The sequence below is a fragment of the Anarrhichthys ocellatus genome, unplaced genomic scaffold (assembly GCF_004355925.1).
Source record: "Anarrhichthys ocellatus isolate YVR2014 unplaced genomic scaffold, GSC_Weel_1.0 scaffold111, whole genome shotgun sequence".
NCBI classification, from domain to species: Eukaryota; Metazoa; Chordata; class Actinopteri; order Perciformes; family Anarhichadidae; genus Anarrhichthys; species Anarrhichthys ocellatus.
The window spans coordinates 449912-456580 of NW_022280141.1; positions in this window are offsets into that span (position 1 = coordinate 449912).

Consider the following 6669-nt stretch of genomic DNA (forward strand, 5'->3'; position numbering starts at 1 on the left):
ATTTGGTCCTAGCTTAATATCAACCTCGTCAAACAGAGAGAGGAATCCTGGAGGCCAGTGAAAAACGGGTGTTGGTCTTCCATCCCTAATGGTATTTTTTTCAAAGGCTTCTTTTCACGACACCTGCAGGGTTCAAGATGACGTCACCTTTACAGTGGTGCTCCAGGTTGGGGACGGTTGGAGCGGCTGCACTGCTCGTCATCGTCCCTGAAGTGCTGTGGATCCTTTCTGGAGTTATTGGCATTATTTTGTATAGACTTGTTTAAGCATTCATGAGACATGGCCCACCCAGTAAAAAGCATTTTTGCATTGGCATGATGCTTCATGTTTAACATGCCCTTTTCTGGTAATTGTTGCTATGTGGAGAACGGGTTCCACAAAACATAGTAGCCAGACTTTATACCACACGTTAGAATATATCCAGGGAAGGAATAACGTGTCTTGGATGAAAGAATATCACCCAGTCGGGATTTTCTGATGTGTATTTGCTTTTGTTTTGTTTTTTGGCCTCGGCAGAAATACTAAGACTACATTTACCAGACAGCTACCAAAGTCATTGTGCATGTGTCCCATGAGAAATAAACCTCATTATTCTTGTTCACCAGCCATTAAGATTTGGATCCCAGAACAAATATTAGAGTGCTGTTTAATGCAACACTATTGTCTTCGGGCAAACTCATATTCTGCTTGCACTCCACCTTATTTTTCTGCATTATCCGTCTTTCGTCTGCCGTGTTTAGATCTAAATCTACAACAGCAGGTTTATCATCGCCATTACATGATTATAATGATGCTAATTAGAGTCCGGGTCAGACCAGACACCGGGGACTAAGAGGTGATCGGTTTGATAGTTAATCTTTAATGACTTATTATCATTCATCATTCATGTACCTCTAACTGTGCGGCCTAATATTGGGTCTCACTTGAGTTAAAGCGAGGGCACAAAGAGCTGCCTTCGAAATGTTTCCTCTAGTTTGCAGTGAACCGTGTATGCGAGTAGTGTCCGTCGCTTTAATTCCCTTCCAGTCGAGTTGGAACAACGGCTCAGCAGTTTCTGCGGGGGTGTTTCCTTTTCGCTCGTTGCTGTCTGCTGTCACTGTTACCTAGTCGTGTTTGCTCAGCAGTCAAGAGAGTTGAGGGAAAATGGATTTTTCTTTTAGTGGATTTCCATATTACAAATGTGTGCTTCGTCATTGGATCGCTCTCTGCTGCAGTGTCTTCCTCAACTGACCGTTTGCTAAACCCCTCCATTAGCACGCACGGCTAACTAGCTTGCTTCGATAGGCACAGAGCACGATACCATAGATCAGGGGTATGCAACTAAAATTCCAAAAGGTCCAGATTGAGAAAATCTCCTCGGGCAAACGTCCGAAACATTACAATAATATCTAACTCGCGCTATTTAGTGCCATATATATATAAATATATTCAAGAAGCCTAGTAGTAGTAACGTCTCTGTGTAGTCAACAACTACAACAAATCAAATAAAGAAAATACACATCAATTATATTTTAACAAATTATTATTCTGTTTTCAAATTTAACTGGATGGATTATAAATAATACATAAATGTTCTTCTCATTTCAAGTACAATAAGGGCTGGAATAAAGAATAACTGACATAACAGAACGCTTTTCAAAAATGTGCATCTTAAAATAAAGTGATTCATTTTTGAAAAATGAATTTCACTGAATTGTCCTGCAGCTTTAAATTCAGTTCATTCAGGTGTGAAGTGATGTCAATCAAAAAAGACACAATATTATATTTTTCTCATCTTCTAACGAGATAAATCAGTGAGCATGGACTTTATGTGTGGTTATTAAACCACTTGTTTCAGCTCTATCCTCTCTGTTAACATCCTTGAACAGTGAATTAACGTGTTAGGATTCTGATCATTTTGGGCTCTTAGGTTTATTTTCTGTAAACAAAATGGATGAGACACTATAGAGAGGAAACCAATAAAACATGCAGTTAATGTAAATAAAAGGTGTATTTAAGAGGTTTTGAGGAATGATTTAAAATACTCAGCAAACCTCAGATCTTCAAGCAGGGAGCTCCAGAGCTGAGAGGCCCTGACAGCTGAGACCCTGGTCGACTGTGGTCTCGATCCAGGATTTAGGAGCAGCCAGAGAGTCCTGCCTCTGAGGCAACAGTGTGTTGGTATGTAGAGGAGCAGCAATTCCCATTACATGTTCAGAAAAATATAAAAATCAATCAACCCTAAAACTGACAATCAAAAAAGGCAAGATATGAGTAATGTGATCTTGTCTCTTTGAATTTGTAAAGAAAGGACTTCTCTATTTATTTATGTAGTCAGTTAGAAACTTCATTTAAACCTTACAATGCCTCCACATCTTTCCTGAATCATTGGTATTTTTCAACATTTGAAGCCAGCAGAGGACTGTAGGTTGTTAATAGCAGTTATGCTTAGTTTGCTGGCTCAACTCTGTCTTTGTAGCTGTACTTTAAATTGGTGCTTAATGTGTTTCAACTCTGAAAGATGTGAAGAGACTCATTTTCAAAGCCATGGCTTTCATTGTTTGATGACGTCGGACAAAAAGAAGGCTTGTCCACGTTCAGTTGTACATGAAGTTGCTGGAGCACAACCATTGAGAGCTGTCAAATGCTTGTGCCACAAACACCGAACACCTCCGTTCTTATTATGGAAAGCTGAGTCATTAAAATGTAAATCTGCAGGGCACTGTTATTCTGCCTTAAATTACAGGAGACAGGTTTTCCCAGTTCTTTATTCATCCAGTCTTTAAGTGTTACCACCTATAATTATATGTTCACTATAAAGATGTTGCTCTGAGCTTGTTGCCTCCTGTCCCTCATAACTGCACACAAAGCTGGATTTACCTGGCATAGATGTTAATGTGTGTCTTCACAGCAGCTCTGTCCTGCTCTGTGCTCCATTTGGGGACGTTTACACTCAAGCGACTCCAGCCATTGTTACCCAAGATTATGTTACGGTTGTCGAACATATAATTGGAAAATGTATATATTTTTCATAATTTTGATAATAATAATAATAATACATTTTATTTATAGAGAGCTTTTCACTTTACCAACATTAAAATCATCATAGAAAGCTATACACTAAAAACATAGAACACACAACATTCATGATTGATGATGATGATCATAAGAAAACTTACTTTATACCACAAAATACAGCAAGGCGTGATGAAATTGATCAATATGTTGACTCACCCCACTGGCGAAAAAAAGTGCAGAATTTTTTATTTAATTCAAATTTGCTTGTATCTGCCCTTCTCCTTAAAGCAATGTTAATATCAAGATATGTCTTTATTAATAAACTAGATCAGAGGTCTTCAACAGGGGGTCCGCGACCCCTAGGGGGTCTGCGGAGGTACTGCAGGGTTTCCGCGAAATTTTAGGTTGATTAGACAATTACAATTTTTTTTTTTTCTAAACATGAATGTGTCTATTATTGTAATAGTTCAGTATTGTATGCAAGATAACAGGTATGTTTATGCATGGCAGTGGCACTAATCACTCATTTTCGTTTCCACATTTATGTTTAAAATGAAAACGTCAATTTGAATAGCTTGTGTGCATGATTATCATGCAATTGACAGACAATGTTGATATTAGCATTGGTATCAGCTCACAAGGTATGTTTCTAAATGGCAGTGGCACGACGTCCCTACTCACTGTACCTTGCACATGTTTAAATTAAAAACATGAATATATGAACCTGTGTATTATTTGAATAGCTTAGTATTGAATGCACAATAAAGAGGTATGTTTATACATGGCACTAGGCCCATTTAATATAAAACACAATTTTATACAATATATATAGTCGGGGGTCCCTGCTCCAGTTTGGGGGTCCTTGGCCTGAAAAACGTTGAAGACCCCTGAACTAGATGATACAAGGTCGTCATCGGCGGAAATTTCACACAGACACCTTTTTCAAAGAAATGTACTTTTAGATGATGGAATGTTGCCACAGTTCAGACCATCACATCAATTAAGATACTTTTACTGCAACACTAAAGGTGTCCTTTTTCTTGCTTTTATCAATAATTGCGAGCGGTGTTTCGGTGTGGTCTGATAATACCCATGAATCCTTGGGGCTTAATCAGATTGCACCTACTGTTCCATGCTGGTTTTTGCACATCATAAGCCCACACAACCTATACAACAGAGGCTGCTAAACCCCCGACCCAATGGCAGCTACCGCTGTGGTTGACGCACGGTGCAACGACGCTCACAAAACCAGCACTTTTTGTCGTCCATACACTAACTAAGTACTTTCCATAGAGAGTGTCATCCACACATGCTGTGTACATGCTACGTTGTCCATGTGGGCTCATGTGTGTAGGTACAACTACTAGAAAGCTGAAGCAACGTGTAAGTGACCACAAAAGCTCATGAGATGTTCTCTGTGATTTTTAAAATATACCGTCTATTTTGTACTCATCAAAATGATGTTATAAAGTAGTTTATTATATGATCTTTTTATGCTGTGCATTTACAGCATATGCAATAAAAATATCCTAAATAAAATACAGCATAAAAATACTGGGAAGAATAAAAGAAAGCAAAATTGAATCACATATTTTAAACATTTATCTTGGTATGGCAGCTTTTCGAAAAATTGTTATGACATATCTCTAAATATGAATGAAGGGGACAGCGTGCGGGAGTCTTGTTGATCTTTATTAATAGTAAATTATCTGTTATAACCGTCAGAGTTTATGACCCATGTCATCATAGCATTGTGAGTTCTGGAATAACCCTGGACCATATTGAGCACAACATGCCATGTCGTTAAATAATAGGTTAACGTACTCCCACTGTGAGAAAGCGCCAATTAAGCCTACAAACATTGGAGAGTGTGTGCCAATGCTAAAGACTAAAAAACAGTCACATCCTCTCCTCTGTGATTACATCTTCTATCACTGGTGGGACTTCATCTCTCATGATGGTTATTTATAGATTCATGGCTGATTGATTGAAATATTCCACCTCTCTATTTGGCAGGAACATAATTGGGAACAAGTGGTGCGTGTGTCTTCCTTCTTGAGGAAATGTATAGGCTATAGCTATTTCTAACATATGTTATTTAAAAAAAATTACATCTTTTATAATATGTACAATTGGCCTTAAAGTCCGACTGTTATTCCTGAATTGTAGGCAGATGCCAGATTCCAATGTCAGAGAAATAGATCGTTTCCTAAAACCACACTTTATTTGATTCAAATGATTATTTTTTTTATGTGCTTTTTCAACATACTATGACCATTTTAAGATAAACTATACTAGGATTTTTTAATGACTTTTATCAACATATTATACTATGACTTTTTATACTTAACATGTATACATATACACACATATGTATATATATATATATATATATATATATGTATACATATATATTTGCATATGTTAAAGAAACGAGAGCCCTTCAGTCTACCGACCTCGTCTCCCAAAGGTTTGAATGATGAGCTACTTCATAATGTGACGTTATGAGATGTTCTCTGTGTTTTTTAAAATATACCGTCTGTTTTGTACTCATCAAAATTACGTTGTAAAGTAGTTTATTATATGATCTTTTTATGCTGCATTTTGTCTTCACAAACTTCTTTTTTTCTTTCTAATTCCATCTCTTTTATTGTGTAAGGACAGGCTCTAGAAGACATTTTTAAGCGTCAACCAAATTTGAAGCACATATCTTTATATGCAGTTGTCTGTTTCTGCCACCTAGTGGTGCAAACATCCCCCTGCTCAACACCAACATCCTTAAATGTTTCTTGTGTGGGTGTATGTGTGTGTTCTGCATTCAAACATTTACTGAATAAAAGTACACAAATATTATCAGCTACATGTACTTTAAGTATAAATAAAGTACAAGTACTGATTGTGAAAATGCTCTTTTCAGTTTGGTATGTGATATAATTGTATTGTTATTATTAATGCATCATTTTTCCAGCAGTGTTTTAATTATGCAGCTGGCGGTGGTGGGTTTGATTTGAATTCTTGTATAATTTGTGGGCACTTAAATCCTGAACAATGCATCATATTTTACAAGTTCACATGTTTTTGTATGTAAAAGCTTCATCTGCAAAGTGATTAATAACTATAGTTGTCAGATAAATGTAGGGGAGTATTTCCTCCTGATATGTAGTGGAGTACAAATACAAATACAAAAGTAGCATGAAATAGAAACACTAATGTAAAGAACAAGTACCTCAAAAATGTACTTTGGTACAGCGTTTGATGAATGTACGCACACCAGAACAACTTCCTCAGTGCAATACAGTCGTGTAGTTGTAGTACGAATGCAAACTTAACCCATCCTGCAGAAAGAAAAACTAGAGAGGAAAGACAAAATTAACTTCAAAATTCCACATATAGTTTTTTAAGCATCCTTTGTATGTAATAATTGCAAGAAATATACAAAAATAATGTAAAGCAATGACTCAGTGCTAATGCAGGTCTTTGCCTCAACGCAGGAAGTAGTGAAAAGGTCCTAAAGACGAGGCGTGCACTGCAACTGCACTTATTGTATTGGTATTAGTTTGTTTCTGCACTGTACTTTTGATCTGGTTTATGCTCTTAGATGCTTGTTTAATAAAGGAGATGCACTTATGACTTCTGGTGACTATAGTTCTCTTGAATACCTATGTTGAATAC